We start from the raw sequence: 22817 nt of genomic DNA on the forward strand, positions 1-22817 counted from the left end.
TGCGTGGGCTTCTCACTGTGGTGGCTTCTCTCGTTGCAGAGCACGGGCTCTAGGCACACGGGCTTCAGTAGTTGTGACTCACAGGCTCAGGCTCAGTAGTTGTGGCGCACGGGCTTAGTTGCTCCGCGGCATGTGGGATATTCCCGGACCAGGGCTCGAACCCATGTCCCCTGCATTGGCAGATGGATTCTTAACCACTGTGCCACCAGGGAAGCCCCTTGGTGTTTTAATTACATCGTTCAGGCCTTTTAAGACTTATAAAGGTGATTATTTTACATTCTCTTTCAAATTGTCATTCTAGATGTGTCACATATATACAGTGGAATATTACATCAGATCATGCCACTCCTGTACTCAAACAAACAAACAACAAAAACAAAAACAAATTGTCATTCTATTATGCAGAGTTTTAGGGAATCTTTTGGTGCTATTTATTGTGTCTGCTGACTCTCATGGAGGATTTTGTCCTTCTGCATTTCATCATTTTAGTTTGTGAGCTCCTCTTTAGAGAAGCCTGTTTTACTGTGAGACTCCCCTGTGGCCTGGGTTTGGGGTGTATCTCTCAAGAGCTGCTTTGTGTTTGCTACGGAGAGATCACCATATCTGGACCAAGTTTTTGGTCATTTTATCACCTTGAAGGTCATTTAGAATCATGGTTCCTGGATCATTTGCAAATTTAAACCTCCAAAGTTGGAGTAGAAACAAACCTGGAGATTTTGTTTCTCAGATGGACATTTTTCCCACCCAGAGAAAAGCATACAAATACCTTTTTGTCTCTCTGCCAGTGGATTGATATTTTTCCTAATCTACTCTTTCAATGAGAGTACAGCCCTTTAAAAACGGCTTTATTCAGGGATCCAGGCCCCAATCCCAGTTGCAGCAGCATCTCACATCCTTGCCACTGACTTTCCTATTTCTAACTGACACACCTGGGCCTTCCCTTCTCTCTTACTCGTTCACTAAGGGATTTAAAATAACTTTTGCTCCCTCTCTCTCTCTCTCTCTCTCTCTCTCTCTATATATATATATATATATATATATATATATTTTTTTTTTTTTTTTGCGATACGCGGGCCTCTCACTGCTGTGGCCTCTCCTGTCGCAGAGCACAGGCTCCGGATGCACAGGCCCAGCAGCGATGGCTCACGGGCCCAGCCACTCCACAGCATGCGGGATCCTCCCGGACCAGGGCACGAACCCGCGTCCCCTGCATTGGCAGGCAGACTCCCAACCACTGCGCCACCAGGGAAGCCCACTTTTGCTATATTTTATCAAGCATTTCTAGACAATGTGGCAGGAGAGCTTTCAGATTATCATTTCCCCTCATCTTATCTTATGAGATTGGAAGTCCCATTTCACTCTTTAAAAAAGGATGATGTTAATTATTTTCTCTTGATAAGAGTAATGAAAAATTGGGGCCACATGTTAAAATGTTAGGAGGAAAATGTAAACTACCCATGATACCACTACCTAGAAGTGATCATTGTTTACTGCTTCCATCTTTTATTCTTATATGTGTCTAGATACACATATATGTGTATGTGTGTATATATATATATATATGAATAACTGGATTCATATGTGTATATCTGTTTACTACTTTTTTCATGTGATATTATATTTTATTATATCATTAAAATTCATTAAATTTACTTTTCTGTACCCCGTGACCTGGAAGTAACAAAGGAGATACTTACTCTAAGACCCCTATAATCCTAACTGATAGATGCATTGCATTTAAAGCATGACAATGTTGTGTCTCTCCCATAGAGCTGATTCTCACTGACTATTCTGAATAAGTTGATTATATTGTCTGGTCTCCAATTTGCTGCAACTAAATCTTAGATGCTCCCCCATTCTAGCTTTCTTGTTAGAAAATTGCTCTCTTAGTGAAGCTTGGAATGCCTGAAGTGGTCCCAACACAGTTGCTATATAAGGGCTGTGAGAGAACAGAATTTAATGGCAAGTTTCTCCATGGGCCAGGGTATAAAGATGGTTTGAAACCAAAGTTGGGGAATGATAAGCATGCGTGATGGAATGGCATTCCTCTTCTCTCTTTCTAAAAGCAGCCTGGCTTCAGGAGAATGAGCGTTGGGTTTCACGTGGTCTTGCAAATGCAGGTCTAACTTTGGCTCACCCTTTCCATGTGCCCACCAGTATCTGTGCACCAAGTGACACAAGGATTGTGGAAAGCAGGTGGAACATTACAGAGGAGATAATCCTGGAAATTCTAAAAGGCAGACAGGGTCAAAGGATGGAAAGCATTCTTGGGAAGCCAGTGTTTATCCAGCTCACAGTGATCAAGAAATCAACGCAAACCCATGCAGCCCCACAAAAATGTGCATTTCCTGTAAGTTACTCCTTGGCCCTCCCCAGTTAAGTCATCACTATGCAGTATCTTAGCCAAATGGATTTGAGTTCCAAATTAGGTTCTTAAAACTCAGATTAGTTCCAATTTAGGCTCTTGAAATTTATAGTAGAAACAATAGTCTTAAAATCTAACACTTTTGATTTACAACAGCCAGGATTTTTGAAATAAAAAGGAATTTCAAGTTTCCAAAGACTCTCCCCCCAAAAGATCAATGCACAAGGTTATTTTGTAAGCAAGACATTAGAAAGAAATCAGAAGAATAACTACAAGGCTCTACTTCCTGCAGATTAAAGATTGTTCAGATTTTGTCAAAACCATTTTTATTAAAAATAAAAAGATATAAAAAGATTTGGATGCTAGTGAGTTCCTAAAAGGGGCACAAAAGTGTCTGACAGTGAGCAAAGAGCTGTAGAGGGCTGTGGTGCAGAATCAGGTGACTGGAGAGTGGCTGCAAGGACATGATGACCCCAGAGCAGATGGAATGCATCGAACCACGGTTACACCTCTCTCCAGGGAGGTGAGCATGGGCTAAGTGCCTCCTCTTGTTGGCAAGAAGGATGCCCAAGAAGTCTGGAGATGACACTATGGTGAGAAGGAAATGTGTGAAGATACCCTGAATTGAGTGAAACCTAAAATGCCCAAAAAACGCTAAAATGACTGAGTTTACCTGAAGCTGAACTTGATTGCTTTTCCGCCATCAGGTGGAATGAGAACTCAAATGTAATTATGTTACAGGAAATAAAGTTCAGTCACTTGCTCACTGGAGTTTGGTGGCCTGTGAAAATCTTGCCCACCAAACTCCGAGAAGCGACCTGAGGGAATTTATTATAAGTCTGTAGGTGGGTGTCTCATGGAATCCAAGGGAAAATGTGTGAGCTGGGCTCAGAAAATACTAGAACCAAGTACTGGAAAACCACTGGGGTTTCTTCTAGGCTCTCATTGCTGCTTCTTTCTGCACATCTACTTCCCTCTTCTCTCTCTGAGGACCAACTTTCTGCACTCCCCCATCCATATGCCAGAATGTAGTGGCATCAAGATTCTAAATTACGTGACACGGTTCTAACCACATACAGATTCTAACTTTCTGCCTCTCGGTCTCAATTCCAAATTCTTACACAAGAATGTAATTGGCCCACTTTAATCCCATGTCTGTCTCCCTCAATTCAATGAGCAATGACCTGAAGGCTGTGCCTGTGGTACGAACATGACTGCTGTGGTCCATCACCCTGGTTCAGCGTGCAGTCCTCAGGGAGCTGGAAATGGCTGTGAGCTGGGAAGACAGGATGATGACTCATTCACTGTGAGGCTTGTGCCTCACTCCTCCCATCTACAAAGTAGGAGGAATAATATCTGTAATATCCCTACTTCTAAATGAAGGCAAAGAGAGCTAACATTATTAACTTCTCTCCAGGTACCAGACATTGTAGTACGTTAACCAGGTTATCCTAGCGCATCCTAAAAACAACCTAAGAGATGAGCGTTTTAATTTCCATCTTTCCAGATAAGGAAATTGATGTTCACAGAGGTTAAATCTCATAGCTAGTGAGGGGCAGAGCTCAGATCTGAGCCCAGACAGAACCAGTGCTGCAGCGGAGGAAAGAGCTATTTATTAAGATTGAGATAATGTCTGAAAGCTGCGCATTACGTTCTCAGCTATTAATAAATTGCCTGGGACAGGATCTTGCATGGAGTAAATGCTCAGAATTAAAAGTCTCATTAATAAGAGCACCTGACTCTTCAGTTGCAGCGGACGTCTTATCATGAAGTGTTTGGCTCACATTAACCCACCAAACACCTCTACAAAGTGGGCACCCATCTGCCTTAAGAGATTTCTGCCAAGACACGTTTTATTAAAAGTGAAAAGGGAGATGAAAACAGAAGCCAATACCGATTTTCATTGTAATTGACCTTCAGCCACCATTTGGTGCAATGGATCAAATTGCTTCTAAAGCTTCCATTGCTGTGTCATGTTGAGGTGTGAATCTGCCTTCTTAGGGGCCTGTTGTCAGAGTCTTTAGAATGTATCCATGTGCTCTGATCTTCTGACCTCCTGAAGCTAAATAGAACTCTTGTTGATTGGTGCTGAGCTCACACGAAGCCCAGACTCTGCTTGTAAATGTTTGCCAAATGAAAGATTTGTCAGCAGGCAATGATTAAATCACCTACTGTGTTCTCAGCCCTGAGAATATTAAACCTCTAAGGTACAATCCATGCCTCTGAGAGTAAACAATCTTTTCTGTGCAATCAAAAACCTAAGAACTTAGTTATTAGAGAAAGGCAACTCGAAACCACCTTGAGATTCCCTCTTCATACTCACTAGGTTAGCTGTAGTCAAAAAACGGAAAAGGAATGTTGGCCACGATGTGGAGAAATTATAACCCTCATCATGTAACCCTGGTGAGAATGTGAAATGGTGCGGCCGCTCTGGAAAACATTTTGACAGTTTCTTAATAAGTTAAACATAGAATTATCATATGACCCAGCAATTCCATTCCTGGGTGTATACCCAAAAGAATTGAAAACAGGTGTTCAAACAAGAGCTCGTACACAAATATTCACAGCAGCACTATTCACAATAGCCAAAAGGTGGAAACAACCCAAATGTCCATCAACTGATGAATGGATAAAAATATGTGGCATATCTGTACTAAATGGAAGAAGCCAGACATGAAAGACCACACATATTATATGATTCCATTTCTATGAAATCTCCACATTTATTTCTCTCTATATATAATATAAATATTTATTTATAAATAACTATAAGAGGTATGACCAGAAATGAGGGTATCAGTATGAAATGCCTTGTGATTCCACCTGGGCATTCCGTCAGATGGCCTTTCTTCTAAGAGGTGGGATCAGAACATATTAGCTTGGGAGCTGCTGTTGGAAATTGATCCATCTGGTTTTCTAATTGAGTTCAGAAAAGAAATACCACCAGATCCACATATTGATTATCAGAATCCTCATTGCCAAATATATATAAATCATACAAGACACTAAAACTGTTTGTGTTATACTTTTGGTTACACTTCCCACTGTGTTTTTTTTCCCTACTGCGTTTTTAAAATGGTGTTATTATGACTCATGCTCAGTTTCCTCTACTCTATGAATCCATCCCCTTCCAAGAAGTTTTTTTTTTTAACTCATGTTTATCTATCTAAAAGCCTTATAGTTGTAAAGTTCTTTCTTTTTCCTTTTTAAAAAATTGAGATATAATTGACATATAACATTATGTTAGTTTTCGGTGTACAACATAATTATTTGATTTCTGTATATACAAGTGTTGTGAAATGATCACCACAATAAGTCTGGTGAATATCATTCACCACATGTAGCTACAATTTGTGTGTGTGTGTAATGAGAACTTTTAAGCTCTACTCTCTTAGCAGCTTTCAAATACACAATACAGTATTATTAACTGAAGCCACCATGCTGTACATCCCCAGGACTTATTTATTTTATAACTGGAAATTTGTACTTTTGACCACACTTTGACCCATTTCACCCACTCCCCCCCCCCACCTCTGGCAACCACCAATCTGTTCTCAGTATCTATGAGCCGTTTTACTTGTTTTTTTTTGATTCAGCATATTAGTGAGATCATATGGAATTTGTCTTTCTCTGTCTGTCTTATTTCACTTAGCATAATGTCCTCAAGATCCATCCAATGTGGTCAAAAGTGGCAAGAGGTCCTTCTTTTTCATGGCTGAATAAAATTCCATTGTGTGTATATATTCGTCTGTGTGTGTATGACATCTTTTTTATGCATTCTTCCACTGATGGACACTTAGACTGCTTCCATGTCTTAGCTATTATAAATAATGCTGCAATGAACATGAGGGTTCATATATCTTTTCAAGTTAGTGTTTTCATTTTCTTCAGATAAATACCCAAAAATGGAGTTGCTGGATCATATGGTAGTTCTATTTTTAATTTTTCAAGGAACTTACATGCTGTTTTCCATAGTGGCTGCACCAATTTACATTCCCACCAACAGTGTACAAAAGTTCCTTTTTCTCTACATCCTCTCCGACATTTGTTATTTCTTGTTGAGTTCTTCTTTCTTAACAATAGTACCTTGCACTTGTCGGTAAAAAAAAAATTAGCCTAACTGTTGAAATAGATACCTTTGGGGGTGTCTTCCCAGTTCAGTACCCCCATTTCATTGAGAACATCTCCATCTCCATGAGGCAGCCATGTTTATGATTGATGACCCTGCTTTGCTGGCCACGAATGGACACCTGACCTGAGGTGAGGCAATCAGACTTGGAGGTGAGCTTCAGGGATGATTGTGTTGTGCCTTTTAGCTGGAATGAGGGTTATGGAAACTGAAGAGCAGAAGCTGCCATCATGGAAAACCATTCTCATCCACATGCCGGGAGAAGCAGAGAAAGTAGACATTTACAGAGGAGAACGGAACAGATGTGCAAAATATAGGGAAAAGGGGGAAAAAATGATCTGGTTAGAGAGAGAGAGAGAGAGCAAGAGGGAGGTAGGAAGGGAGAGGGAGAGACAGAGACTGAGAGAAAATAATAGTTCCTGGTAGTTTTGTAGTTCCTGCTGCTTGGCTTGCGTGATGTCCACTTCTGTCCTTGGGTTCTGTGAGATACTCCGGATTTTTGTACAAAGTTCTCCTGACTTTTTTTTCTTTCGCTTAACTTAGCTTGAATACGTTTCTGTTATTGACTAGGACTACTAGAACTTACTTCTACATCTTGTTTTGAGCCCCCAGACAGACAAATAAACCTTGATTCTTTCTGAATTAATGAAACACATTTATAGACATTTAAGTCTGGAATCATCTAATCCAACCCATTCATTCTATACCACAAAATACTGGTGTCTGAGGAAGTGAAATTGCCTGCCCAAGGTCACACAGTTAGGAGGTGGCAGAGCAGAAGCAAAACCAAGGTATTTTGAATATCAGTTTAGTGTTCTTTTTGCTAAACAAGGCTGCCTTTTCTTTATTTTAATAACTTTTTTGTTTTATTCTGCCTTTCACATATGGCAGTCCCAAACCCAACACTTGGTTTTTCTTTTTTGACTTTCTTATTCTTTCAGCATCTATGTCAACATACTTTCTCCCAATAGCACATGCAATTTGATCTTCATCTGGTGGGTACACATAGGCCCTCAAAGATCCTGGCTCTCCAGCATGGGAACCTCAGTCCTTCCTTTCAACTGTACCCATGTCTGTTGGTTCTGGAGCTCTGCATTGGTCCCATCACACCTGAGGTGTCCTGAGGCCAGGAACGCCAAACATGTTATGTGCCAACTCTGAATAAATACGGGGAGCTGCTTGGAGCCCAGGGTGGAGGGTAGGAAGGCAGGTTGGGTCTGGGTTCCATTACAAAGAATTCTGTGCTCAACTGGCAATGTCTGCCATGGCAACACCCACTAGACATGTCTGGAATGGGGACATTGGGGGAAGAGGCTACACACTGGCCACAGCTTCAGAAAGGGACAAGATGTACGTTCCATCCTTGCCTTAGGTGGTTGTTCTGTTTCCCAGGCCACATTGTCTCAGTGGCCAGGTGGCTGAGGAGGTAGTCTGAAGGCCACGAAGCTACAAGTGGCTTCCCTGGACCCTGGACGGGAGAGCATGAGCCCCAAGCTAGAGGGAGCTTGGAAAGGCAGCCCCTGCAGGGCCCTACAGCGGTCTGCATGCTGCAGGCCACGCTGGCATTAGCCCCTTGTCTCTGGAGTTGGTTTCATCTAGGCAAAGCCAGCTGGCTGGCTGTCAAAGAGTCAGATGCAACTCGGGGGTAAAAACACTTTTCCACAGCACTTACACAGAAATAACCTTAATCTCTGGGTAAACTTTCCAAGCTAAAAGCTTTCTCTTCTACGTCCTACCGAGAAATCAAAATAGAGTAAAAGGACAGTCTTACTTTAATCAAGTTCCAGAATGAGGACATAACAGTTTTGAAAAGCACTGTCTCAAGCAGAAGACGTAAGGATGGGTGTAAGAGAATATTTCTAGAAAATGCCAAAGGCACCAAACATAATCCCAACTTTGCCTCGATGCTACTCCGTACCCCGGATGGGGAGGCTCCTTTGTTCAGCTAACTTTAGGAATGTCATAGTGCTCCGTGAGTGTGTCCAGGTGTCTGTTGAAGTCTACTGTCTGCTTGCGGGTTTTGGATGCTTTCTTCAGGATCCTTTCCATTTGCCATTTCTCCCGCTTCTTCTCAGAGGCCACCTGGGCCAGTGTCCGCTTGTCCAGGCTGCGCCACTTCTCCTCCTCGTTCTTTTTGCTTGTTCCCATCGCTTACAGGAGTTTCGCCTTGCCTTTGTTCTTTTTCTTCTTCCGCTTAGTCACTCTGAGCTCTGCCATGCCTTTCAGCTTCAGGGGCTCCTTTTGGATCTGCTCGTAGGCCTCCGTGGCGCCCTGCTGAAGTTTCAAGACTGCCTTTTCATGAAAACAGTGAGCATCATGCTTGTGGCAGAGAACACCTGCTCCCTATTCTAAATGATCACAGGGGTGGGCAGGTGGTCTAGGCTGAGCATTTGGAGTATCCCAGACCTCTGGAGTCAGCTATTGGCCCAAGGATGGGCTTCTGCTCCAAGTAGAGCTACTTAAGGACCTTTTAGGGAGAATAATCAGATACTAAAAGAGATGATCTGAATCTCCATTTTCTGAGCTGTTAGACACTAAAGATCATGTGAGCTTAGTGCTGCTAGGGACTTTCTTTTCATCATGAGAAGGCAGACGGCTCTGAAGAACAAGGCCAGCTCAGAGGAAAACAGAACCAAGAGATGAAAAGAGACAGATGCCCAGTGACTTTATTTGAGCAGCTAGAGTCAACCATGCCAAAGTTATTCCACTCCTAAACTTCTCAGTTACCGGACCCCGTGTATTTCCTTTTTGCTTAAGCTGGTTTGGCTTTCTGGTATATACAACCAGGTAAGTTAGAATACCAAAATGTGGACTAGTAACCACTATTTAATTTTATATACTTTGCTTCTTATTTTCATATGCTACAGAGAGGATACATCTTTGGGTCATTATAAATGGAAGTTAATTATTGTGGTTTAAAGTTTAATTAGTATGAGTTATTGGGACTTCCCTGGCAGTCCAGTGGTTAAGACTCCATGCTCCCAATACAGGGGGCACGTGTTTGATCCCTGGTCAGGGAACTAAGATCCCGAATGTCGTACAACACAGCCAAAAAAAAAAAGAGTTATTGAGGCTACGCTAGGAATGATAGCGACAAAGAAATACAACTGTATGTGCTTTTTAAAAATTGAGGTATAGTTGATTTACAGTATTACATGTTTCAGGTGTACAACATAGTGATTCACAATTTTTAAAGTTTATACTCCATTTAGAGTTATTATAAAATATTGGCTGTATTCCCTGTGCTGTACAATACATACTTATAGCTTATTTATTTTATACATGGTAATTTGTACCTCTTAGTCCCCTTCCTCTATCTTTCTCCTCCTCCCTTTCCGTTCCCCACTGATGATAACCACTAGTTTGTTCTCTTATCTGTGAGTCTGTTTCTTTTGTGTTATGTTCACTAGCTTGTTTTGTTTTTTAACATCCACATATAAGAAATATCATACAGTATTTGTCTTTCTCAGTCTGACTTATTTCACTAAGCATAATACCCTCTAGGCCCATCCATATTGCTGCAAATGACAAAATTTCATTCTTTTTTATGGCTGAGTAGTATTCCACTATATATATATATATATATATATATATACCACAACATCTTTATCCATTCATCTGTTGATGGACACTTAGGTTGCTTCCATACCTTGGCAATTGTAAATAGTGCTGCTGTGAACATTGGGGTGCATGTATCTTTTCAAATTAGTGTTTTTGTTTTCTTCAGATATATACCCAGGAGTGTAATTGCTGGGTCATATGGTAGTTCTATTTTAAATTTTTTGAGGACCTCCATAATGTTTTCCATGGTGACTGCACCAATTTACATTCCCACCAACAGTGTTCTCGGGTTCCCTTTTCTCCACATCCTCACCAACATTATTTGTAGACTTTTTGTTGGTAGCCATTCTGACAGATGTGAGGTAATAGCTCATTGTGGCTTCGATTTGCATTTCTCTGATGATATATGATATTGAGCAGTTTTTCATGTGCCTGTTGGCCATCTGTATGTCTTCGTTGCAAAAATATATATTCAGGTCTTCTGCCCATTTTTATTTTTATTATTTTTAAAATTATTTATTTATTTGTTTGGCTGCACTGGGTCTTAGTTGTGGCATGTGGGATCTTTAGTTGTGGTGTGTGGGATCTTTAGTTGTGGCATGCACGTGGGATCTAGTTCCCTTACCAAGGATTGAACCCGGGCCCCCTGCATTGGGAGCATGGAGTCTTACTGCTGGATCACCAGGGAAGTCCCCTTCTGCCCATTTTTAAATCAGGTGGTTTGTTTTTTTGATGTTGAGTTGTATGAGCTATTTATACATTTTTGGATATTAACCCCATATCAGTCATATCATTTGCAAATTCTTTCTCCTATTCAGTAGGTTGTCTTTTCATTTGTCGATGGATTCCTTTGCTGTGCAAAACGTTTTAAGTTTAATTAGTTCCCATTTTTAAATTTTTGCTTCTGTTTCCTTTGCCTTAGGTGACAAATTGAAAAAACATTGCTATGATTTCTGTCAAAGAGTGTTATGCCTATGTTTCCTTCTAGGGGTTTTATGGTTTCTGGTCTCACATTTAGGTCTTTAATCCATTTTTAGTTTATTTTTCTATATGTTGTTAGAAAATATTCTAATTTCATTCTTTTATGTGTAGCTGTCCAGTTTTCCCAGAATCACTTATTGAAGAGACTGTCTTTTCTCCATTGTATGTTCTTGCCTCCTTTGTCATAGATTAATTGACCATAAGTGTGTGGGTTAAGCACAGTATATCTTTCCATCTGTTTGTGTCATTTTCAATTTCTTTCATTAGTGTCTTATACTTTTCCTAGTACAGATGTTTTACCTCCTTAGGCAGGTTTATTCTTAGGTATTTTATTCTTTTGATGCAATTGTAAATGAGGTTGTTTCCTTAATTTCTCTTTCTGATAGTTCATTGTTAGTATATAGAAATGCAACAGATTTCTCTATATTAATTTTGTATCCTGCCACTCTACTGAATTCATTGATGAGCTCTGGTAGTTTTTTTTGGTGGCATCTTTAGGATTTTCTATGTATAATATCACGTCATCTTCCAACAGTGACAATTTTATTTCTTCCTTTCCAATTTGGATTCCTTTTATCTCTTTCTTGTCTGATTGCTGTGGCTAGGACTTCCAAGAAGACTATGTTGAATAAAAATGGCAGGAGGGGGTATCCTTGTCTTGTTCCTGATCTCAGAAGAAATGCTTTCAGCTTTTCACCACTGAGTATGATGTTAGCTCTGGGCTTGTCATACGTGGCCTTTACTGTGTTGAGGTAGGTTCCCTCTATGCTCACTTTCTAGAGAGCTTTTATCATAAATAGATGTACAACTGTAGATGTGCTTTTGTTTTCCAAGGAAAAGGAATAAATTTATCCTAAGGCAGTACTTCTTGGACTTTTTTTGTTTGTTAGTTTCTGGGCCCCTTTGTACACTCATGATTTATTGAGGGCCCCAGCGACTTTTGTTTATGTGGGTTATAACTTATCGACATTTACTGTATTAAAGGTGGCAACTGAGAACTTTTAAAAATACATATTGATTCATTTGCCACCAGCAATGATTAATGCACTGCATGTTAACATAGATAACATCTTAGTGTTATAATAAAATTAGTTTTGACCTTGCAGCCCCCCTAAGATCTGTTCTAAAGTAAAATGTCAGTCTGTTTCAGAATAGGAAAACGGATAATGAAAGACAGAACTTGGAAGTTACATTTTATTTGCCTTAGTTTCTAATACTCGAGTCTGAAAAGTAGCTCTGTAATGTGTTAAAATCTTAGCAAAGTTTGCCCAATTTTGGTAGGCTTGTTGCCTTGATTTACTGAGTAATGCCTCAGCCTACAATGTAAAGGTTATCATTACCTGCTGTGTAACCAAAGATTCTGGGTTTTACCAGAATAATTTCCTGTGCTTTATGTTGACTTCACTATATTCTTGATTATTTAAGGAAGAAAAAGAACCAAGGTTCTTCACTTGTGAAAGAACATAGATTTTTTTAAATCCTGCTACCATCTATGTTTATTTTTAAATGCTTTATTGTGACTTTAATTAAATAGGTAATCAATTATTGTTTCTAAGTCATCCATGATCCCATCTTAATTAAGTACCCAAATATCTTCTGATAAGTTTTTTATTTTCATTTCCCCAAAAATTAGATCTTAAATTTAGAAAAAGTAAAATAAAATCAGGATTCGGGGTGGGGGCATTCTTTAATTGTAATTTAAATTTTTTTAAAAATCTTTTTATTGTGGTAAAATATATATAATATAAAACTTACCATTTTAGCCATTTTAAAGTGTACAGAAAATCAAGATGTCTTTTACATCTAAAACAATCTTGAGGTTCCCTAGAGGGTCCCTGGAAGTCACAAAGCCTTGTTCTTTCACCTTGTAAAAAGAGAGGCGCTAGATTTGTTTAATGCATTACTATTGTAGGACTTGCATGAGTAGAGCTGTCAGATCAGAAGAGGAGCTCAGCTTTCCCTAGGTTAAACTTGTACAGATAAACTATTGTTAATATAAATATTTCAGAAATGGTACGCTTTCCAGGAAATCCCTGGAGATTTGTCAATGCCCTGTCTGTCCGTGTTCTGTTGTTTTTGTTTGTTTGTTTGTTTTGCGGTACGCGGGCCTCTCACTGTTGTGGCCTCTCCCGTTGCGGAGCACAGGCTCCGGATGCGCAGGCTCAGCGGCCATGGCTCACGGGCCCAGCCGCTCCGCGGCATGTGGGATCTATCCCGGACCGGGGTACGAACCCGTGTCCCCTGCATCGTCAGGCGGACTCTCAACCACTGCGCCACCAGGGAAGCCCCCGTGTTCTGTTTTTATCCTCAAGGAAAATACTGATCAAAACTCTTATGAAATAGGTGTGTCGTGTTTTCCTGTATTTATCAGAGTCCTGGCAATGCTTTGCCTGATGACATTCGACAACAGTATAGTTATACAACAGTGTAGTCTCAATCATAATTTCAGTAATTAACATGTTACCTTGGCCTGGCCATAGTCTTATTTCTTTAATTTGAACCTGGTGTCTACTGGTTGTCAAAATGGGAATGCACATCAAACTTACCTGTGGAGTTTTATAAAAAATACAGAGGTCTGGGCCGTACTCCTGAATCTCTTTACTTGCTATTCTTAGTATATTCTTGGTATATTATGTTTTATGATCATTATGTTATATCTCAAGATTTTTCCTCCATAAAATTACGTTTCTCCATTTTAATGAATCAGATATCTTTGAATGTAAGCTCAATCATTATCCTTAAGGACAGGCTTTTTTTTGCCAGGGGGGTGACGTTATTATCTTTCTTTGGCATGCATAGAAACAACCAAATTTCCTTGTGGGTTGCATTATTATTAGGCACCCCTCATCAGACCTTTCACATTTGAAGGTTACTAGTTATAAATTAAACATAGCCATTTTAAGTCTCTGCCATCTACAAGTAGTTTTTATTTTACTCTGATGCTTGCCTGAAGGCTTTGCTGTAAGCTGCAGCCCAATTTTTTTTTTTTAATAAATTTATTTATTTTTGGCTGCATTGGGTCTTCGTTGCTGCACACGGGCTTTCTCTAGTTGCGGCGAGCGGGGGCCACTCCTCGTTGCGATGCACAGGCCTCTCATTGCGGTGGCTTCTCTTGTTGCAGAGCACGGGCTCTAGGCGTGCGGGATTCAGCAGTTGCGGTACATGGGCTTAGTTGCTCCACAGCATGTGGGATCTTCCCACACCCGGGCTCAAACCCGTGTCTCCTGCATTGGCAGGTGGATTCTTAACCACTGTACCATCAGGGAAGTCCTGCTACAGGCCAATTTTGTCTTCAACCGAGAAGGATGGTCTCAGAGTCTTTTCTCAGTATAGAAAAGGACTGTACCAGGTACTTCAGGCTATCAGTGCTTTAAAACTTAGCCTCTAGTGTACATGCTTCTGAGCTGGCATCTCTTAGATAACTTTCATACCATACCAGTGGACCAAATCAAGATCTCCAGGACTGTTTTTAGTCAAGAGAACTACTAACTCAAGGCTCAGAGAATAAGAATTAATTACATAAGACTGAGTGAACTGATGAGGAAAATTTCACTGTGGTTATTTTTTTGGAATGTTGATTTTATTTCAGTGTTCTATATTCTGGTTGTATAAATAAACCCTTTTCTTTCTTCTTAAGCTATTTGTAACCTATAAAATTTAGTAGGTTCTGCTTTTGTAAACTGAAATGGAACATTTAAAAATTATATTTGATCACCACTGATCTCACAGAATTCAGAAACTCTTACTGATTCTCCATGCTTTTCATGGCAATATAATTATTTGCCAAGATTCAGAAAGAATCTCTTCTCCTTACCAGAATACAATTGAATGAGTTGATTGTACAACCAGGGCCTTTCCTGGAGTGCCATATTTGAGAATGATGCTTATTTCATCAGATATGACCAACCGCTTTTAGGGAGCTAAGGTTGACGTGGCTTATGGCGCTGACACTTACAAAGCCCCCCTAGGAAAACTGGGTGGTGTCTGGCTTATAGGATCCCAGCCTCACAGGAGGTGAGGAAGGTTACTTCCTGGCAGACCAGGAGCCTTAAGAAATTTGGAAGATTTTAAGAGGAAAGAAATTCACCCAAATTTATAGATACTGCAGGCATAATTTGATGGCAAGAATTTCCTAGCCATAGGAGAGCAAATCTTTTAAGAGATCATTCTGGGATTCCTTATGAAAACTTCAAGACAAAAATTAATTTTGTAGTTGGTCAAATTACTCTGTGGACCTGGATCTTGCCAGTCAAACTTAAGAATAATCTTTCTGCGAGAGCTTCCCTGGTGGCACAGTGGTTAAGAACCTGCCTGCCAATGCAGGGGACACAGGTTCGAGCCCTGGTCCAGGAAGATCCCCCATGCTGTGGAGCAACTAAGCCTGTGCGTCACAACTACTGAGCCGGCGCTCTAGAGCCCATGAGCCACAACTACTGAGGCCCGCGTGCCTAGAGCCCGTGCTCCACAACAGGAGAAGCCACCGCAATGAGAGGCCCGCGCACCACAACAAGGACCCCCGCTCGCCGCAACTAGAGAAAGCCTGCGCACAGCAACAAAGACCCAATGCGACCAAAAATAAATAATAAATAAATAAATTTTTTTAAAAAGAGTAATCTTCCTTTGAGATTGTTATGATCATAGAAGGAGAGGGGACACTAGGGAACATTGTGAAGGACTAACAGAGCAAAAGTTTCCCTGGTGTCTTCAATGGAAAATTAAGCATTGTTTGAGAGCACATCCCGCTGAGTTTTCAGGTTCTGTAGTTTGTGCCTTTCCTTGTCTTTGAGCTGTCTTATAGAAAAATGATAGCAATGCAAATAATTTTTCTCCGTCGATATAAAAATTGTGCTCAGTGAAATGTAATTGATTATCACCCTGTGGATATTAGCCAATTTTGCATCTATTTGTGTATTCATTCCTGATTTAACTATAAAAGTGTAATACTTTGAATTCTCTTTTATAGCATCTTACTAGTTCCCTCACTAATTAAAGAGTTAAATAAAATCTTTGATGTTTTCTTCTCTATTTATATAAGCATCATGATATTATCTTTTAAAAACATTATCCTTTAACAGGAATTTGCCTGTTACATATTTTCCCAGTCCTTTGCTTTCACACTTCCTCTGTTATAACTTAAGTGTGTCTCTTATAAACAGCATATGGATGACTTTTGTTTGATTTATCCTGTCTGACAATCTATGTTCTCATCTGTGGGTTAAGTCCTTTCACATTGATTATGAGTACACTTAAACACTGGAATTATTTACTCCATCTTATTTTGTGTATATCATTCATTAGAATGATTTTTCTTGGCTTCTGTTTATTCCATTCCCGCCATCTGTTGGATCGATGGACTTTCTTTGGTCCCCATTTTCCTTTCTATTTGTTTGGGAGTTTCTCATTCTTTCTCTAATATTTAGTGGTTACCCTTATGGCAGAACCTGCTCGAGGTCTCTGCGATAGCGATTCTCCCTTTTTTCCTTAGCAACGAAACTGGGAAATAAACCTTGCTGAGAAACTACATTTCTGAGTATCCCTCAAAGATAGAAGGGAAACAGTGTGTGAGAAGTTAGTTGGAACTTCTGGGAAGGCTCATTAAAAGAATAATGACAGTTGGCCTATGTTCCTCTGTCCTTCCCTCCTTTGTCCTGCTTGGAATGTGGGTGTGATAGTTGGAACTCCAAAAACCATGATGCACCCTGAGGCAACTTTGAAGATGGAAGCCACACCCTAAGGATAGTAGGACAGAAAGAGCCCGACCCCTGATGACCAAGGAGTGGCCGAATCTGCCCTGAACTGCCCACCTCCACATTTCATTCATATGAAACAAAAACCAACTCTGATTTTGTTCAAGTCACTTTAGTCAAGATTTTTATTATTAGCTGAAGGCAATTTCTAACTGTTACATCTTAAATTTTTTAACAGGCATACTTAATTTAACGAAACCTAAACTTAATCAATATCTCTACACACATTATAGACCAAGGACCACTACTATCAGGACTTTAGATATATTGTCAAATTTCTCACTTTCTAAAAAACTTCATGCTGATCTTTGCACTGTCTTCCCCTATTAAACACACACTCACATACTTATTTTCTCAAATTCTTACAAGTTCACAAGGAATATACCTTTATTGCGTTTTTACAGATGAGGAAATGGGGGTTCACAGGAGTTAGGTAACCTATCCAAGGTCACAATTAATTAATTAATTGAAGTCTTTCTAACACCCCAACTTCCATTTGTGTCACAAATCTTAGCTGCACTCGTTCTATCAACTACTTTGCTGGCGTTGCAGCTGAGGACAAGCACGCTCTCTGTCTGGGGCAAGGCTGGAGTAAAGCAAGCTCTGCTGTCATCCAGATCATTGTATCTTACTAAGTGGATGTATCATAAAAGATCAGTCTGCTAATTTAAGGACAGCAGGTTCTGGTTTAGCAAATTTCCTGGATACATGTCTTTTCCCAGAGGGAAATCTACATCCTTGTAGGAGTTCTGGAGTAATGCTCTTGGGACACCTCGCTAGAGAATGAGCTAATGTAATGAGGTGCTAGTAAGCCTCAGCAGACAAATAAAATAAAGGCAGAACTATAATCATGATCAGAAAGGGAAAAGAAAAGTATTAAAACAACCATTTTGGGCTTCCCTGGTGGCGCAGTGGTTGAGAGTCCGCCTGCCGATGCAGGCGACACGGGTTCGTGCCCCGGTCTGGGAAGATCCCACATGCCGCGGAGCGGCTGGGCCCGTGATCCATGTCCGCTGAGCCTGTGCGTCCGGAGCCTGTGCTCCACAACGGGAGAGGCCACAACAGTGAGAGGCCCGCGTACCGCAAAAAAAAAAAAAAAAAAACAACCATTTTGCCACCATAAAGTCTGTGTTTCTCTTTCAGCACCACCAAAGAGATATCGCTGAAAAGGGAGTTCTGTGTGTTATATGGAAAGAAGGCAATGAAAATGTTTAGAAACAGGGAACATGAGAAACTATTATAGTTGAGAGTAAGGGCAAGGAGGGGAATGACTGAACAAAATAGAATGCTGAGGTGTTTAAATGTATTTTAAAAAATAAAAATAAAATAAAAATAATTTCTGTTTCTTTGACATATATAAAAGGAAAATGTTTATCAGGGAATTTGATCAGGTAGACATGCTTTGAAGGCAAATGTAGCGAAATTATGTAACCCGAAGCTTCCTCAGATTCTAGATGCAAAGCCTTTAGAGGGATAACAAGAAAGAAATGATTTTGTAGAAGTTAAGATCGACAGATTCAGAAACAAAATTCAGAATGAATTTTTCTGGCCAGAGGGCAAGAATGCTGAAGAAAATTCTTCTCCTGAGGTTTGTGGGGTATTTGGGTCACAGTGACCCATTTATGTAGATTTTTCATTTTTGCTGATCTTCCAATTTAATTTTTTTTTCAAACGCCAGTTACAATGAAACATAAACTTTGGCATAGGCTGAACTCACCCGACTACCTTCTATTTATCCACCCCACCCCACTGCCCAAGTGTCACCTCTCCTGAGTGTATTGGGAAGATGTGGGGATGGCTCTCATCCCTCTTATGTTGAATTCTTGGGGGTTTTTGCCTCCAGATCCTGGAGTCCTTTCACCTCTCCCATCACTGCTGTGACAAATCACACACCACTCTACTGACAGTCACCTCCTGGAGCTTGGCGGCTACAGTCCCTCACGATACAATGCAACTACCTTGGGTTCAAAGGGTGAATGTGGAGCCAGCCACACTTCCCTTTCTGCCTCGTTCCTTGTGCCACATGACCACGAGCCTCTGTGGATGAAGCAGATTCACCAGATGGTAGGGCTAATTAAATGCACTTACAATGTGGGAGTAAATAAAAGGTAAAATTATATATCCAAGTCAGCCTTACTCACACTAGGATAAAAGCCACAGAGGACTTGGGAACAGGGGTGGGTGGAAGAGTCAGCTTGAGTGGGAGAATCTTGGGTGGGCTTTGCAATTCTGATTCGGGCTTCTGAGACCTCCCAGCCAGGTTTGAAGATGCCTCCTCTCCTTAACAACACACATCTCCCAAAGACAGTGTTCAGAAAGAGTGAAGTCTAGATTACTGTAAAAGAAGAGAAACATTTCTCTAAATGCAATGAAGCCTGAACAACTCTCTGCCCACCAATGGGGCTATGGTTTAATTTTCCTTCTACTTCTGAACAATGGCCAAAGGCAAAAAAAAAAAAAAAGAAAGAAAGGGGATTCAGGGGTCCCTGATGTTCCTTCAGCCTTGGGCTACACAAAAGACCTGGCTGAAGTTCCGGAATGACCACTGCCCTGTACCTGGAGCCTCACAGGACTCTGTCCAAGCAGGAGGGAAGCAGAGTGACTTATTGGCTTCCTGTCTAAGCAACTGACTTTTCCAGTTGCATTAAGGAAACCTAGGTTCAAGCAGCCTCTGTAGATGCACTTTCCAGAACTAATTTCCACTGCTTTTATATGAGCACCCTTTCCATAAAAAGTGCAAGACTTTTCTCTCTAAATCTGTAGTTCTCAAGTGGGGGTGATTTTGGCCTCCAGGGAACAGTTAACAATGTCTGGAGACACTTTTGGTTGTCACAGTGGCAGGGGGAGTGGGGGGGGGGATGCTACTGGCATCTAGCAGGTAGATGCCAGGGATACTGCTAAACATCCGACAATGCAAAAGATAACTGCCCACAAGAAAGAAAGAGCCAGTTCCAAATATCAATAGTGCTGCTATTGAGAAACGCTGCTCCAAATGCTTGGAAAAAATATTTTACATCATCTGTGATCAGTACTCACCATGCTATCACCCTCATGTCACTCCTGAATTTTACTTTTAAAATTCATCAGCTGATCTTCCAACAAATCATTCCCAAGAAGCAGATTAAGAGTAATCATGGCATTTACTGAGTTCTTACTGTGTGCCAGGTTCTGGAGAAAGGAATTTACATACTTTATCTCACTTATTGTCACCATTTTCAGAAGAGAAAACTGAGGCTCAGGGCAATTAAGTAAATTGCAGATTATCAATACATGAAACTTAAAGTCACTGAGGTGGGAATCAACCCAGAACTCAAGTTTCTGCTCTTTAAACTCAATGCCTTTCTAAGGAAACCAACGATGTCTATTCAATTTATTGAACAATTGCTTTATATTCAGAATTCTCTTTTTATTTTATTTTATTTTATTTATTTTTGGCTGTGATGCGTCTTCGTTGCTGCACACGGGCTTTCTCTAGTTGTGGCGAGCGGGGGCTACTCTTTCTTGCGGTGCTCGAGCTTCTCACTGTGGTGGCCTCTCTTATTGCAGAGCACAGGGTCTAGACGGGCAGGCTTCGGTAGTTGTGGCTTATGGGCTCAGCAGTTGTGGCTCGCGGGCTCTAGAGCGCAGGCTCAGTAGCTGTGGCGCATGGGCTTAGTTGCTCCGCGGCATGTGGGATCTTCCCAGACCAGGGATCGAACCCGTGTCCCCTGCATCGGCAGGCAGATTCTTAACCACTGTGCCACCAGGGAAGCCTCAGAGTTCTCTTTTTCATTCTGAGAATTTTTCATCTTCTGACAAAAAGTATTTGTTAAATAAAATAAAACTTTGTAATTATGGTCATCCATCACTTGGAGCAAACTTGATAGATGGATTTAAAAACACATGTATTTGTAAAACTCCCTCCTTTCCAAAAAGAAGAAAAGCGGTGTCTTTTATATATTTTAGTTCCAAATTTAAAGAATCTCTTCATTTATGAAACTTCCAGACTAATGCATATAATGCTTTAAGTGGCAGAACCAGGTAAGACTACAAGGACAATTGCTCTATCTTGAGGTGTCCCTATTTAAAAGAAAGAAAGAAAGAAAAAAGCAGCATTTTGTAACACAACAGCGTATTGAATTTTTTTATTCTTGTGTCTGTCTCCTTCATTGTCCTGTGTATTAGTTTTCTACTGCTGCATAACAAATTAAAACAAATTTAGCAACTTAAGACAACACCCATTAATTAGCTCACAGTTCTGTAAGGCAGAATTTCTAGCACAGCCACGGCATAACTGAGTTCTCTGCTCAGGGTTCCCAAGGCTGAAGTCATGCTATCAGTCAGGCTGAGCTCTTCTCTGGAGGCTCTGCAGAAAATTCACCTTCAAGCTCCCTGAGGTCGTTGCAGTTGTAAGACTCAAGTCTCATTTCCTTGCTGGCTGGTGGTCAGGGGTTGCTCTGAGCTCCTAGAATCCTCTCCAGGAGAGCAGCCCCCTCCATCATCAAAGCCATTAGTGGAGAATCTCACTGACGATGAATCTACTTCATGCTTTGAATCTCCAAGAAAAGCCCAATCCCTTGTAAGGGCTCACGTGATGACATCAGGCCCACCAAGGACAATCTCCCTCTCTGGAAGTCAACTGATTTGAGACCTTAGTTACATCAGCAAAATTCCTCACAGCAGTGCCTAGATTAGTGGTTGTTTGAATAATTGGGAGAACATCTGTGTATACCAGGAATCTTGGTGTACACAGGGATCTTGAAGGTCATCTTAGAATCCTCCCTAGTTCAGTCTGTAAATTCCTCGATGGCAAAAACTGGGCCTTGTGCATCTTTGTCTGGTACTCAATAGATACTCCAGGGATGTTCACTGAACTGAACTGTTTTAAAGGGATTCGGAAATTACGAAGTCATGAAATTGTTACACATGAGCATTAACTTCCAGGTAAGGACAACTCCCATCAGGAAAAAGATCAGATAGGATGCAATGCCCAGGATGCCTTTCGGCTGATCACTATCGTGACCTCTTCCTCTACCAAAAGATTAACTGGATTTTCTACTTTCACTATGGGAATACAGCTTTGGTTTTATTAAGGGAAGTCAAGGGAAAAAGAATTCCTATCCCAGAGATGTGGAAGAACAACTTTCCAGAATCGCATCTATTCTATTGAGGAAGTGGTGTGGTCAATGGGTTTGTGGTGTCATGAACTTCCCTTCCCTAGTCTGCCAGCTCTTTGAGGGTGGAACTACATATTATTCATATTTACATCCCTAAGGAAAGCACAGTGCCTGGTTCAGAAGACAAACTTTAAAGATAAAAGCTGATTAAATGTTTGTAGAATGAATGCTATTTAGCCTGTCTCTGCTACTAGTCGTTCATTTCCTGCCGGCCAGGGCTCTGTCCAACGCATTTTCTGCAAGCCAGCAATGCCTGTCTGTTCCCCGGCAGCCAGTGAGCGTTCAACAGGTGCACTCTTTGGGCCTTGTACTCCTGTTTTAAAATGTATTTTCTTCTCTCCCAAATTAGCAGTTGATCATTTTAGGTTATACAGTATGAATTGAAGGTGACTACTATTCAAGCTAGTCTTATAAGGCTTGTTTCTAAGAAATATTCAGCTTTATGTTAACACACACACAAACCCCCCAAATCCCAAAACTTTCATCTTCCTTTCCAAATGGACATTCATTTCAGTGTCTAGTAAATGTATTTATGGGAAACATTTCTTTACGTTGATCAGAGAACAGAGCTGTGATTTCTGAAAAAGAAAAGCTCTGTTTCCCTTAGGTTTTGTCAGCTCCTCCATTGCTAGCCTCAGACAAGGTACACGTTATCTGCAATTCTGTGAGCTTTCCTGCATTTCAGTCGCATTGGGGAAAACGCTTTCCCGGCCTTCCAACGGCAGCAAAACGCGATCCACATAACTGCACTTCACTGCAACCTGGGAGCCGCGGATTTCGGGCCCGCGCTGTGACGTCACCGGGCTCGCAGGCCGCGGCGCTGGCCTCAGGCTCGGCTGATTGGCTGGGGCCCATGACGTCACGGGCCGGGGCGGCCC

At 40.9% G+C, this 22817-nt stretch overlaps 1 pseudogene; it reads right to left on the bottom strand.

The window, feature by feature from the left end:
- Positions 1–8219: 8219 nt before the first annotated feature.
- On the bottom strand, positions 8220–22794 carry LOC101329831 (protein FAM32A-like; annotated as a pseudogene).
- Between the last annotated feature and the right edge of the window lie 23 nt (positions 22795–22817).

Source organism: Tursiops truncatus, chromosome 9 (genome assembly GCF_011762595.2).
Source record: "Tursiops truncatus isolate mTurTru1 chromosome 9, mTurTru1.mat.Y, whole genome shotgun sequence".
Taxonomy (NCBI): domain Eukaryota; kingdom Metazoa; phylum Chordata; class Mammalia; order Artiodactyla; family Delphinidae; genus Tursiops; species Tursiops truncatus.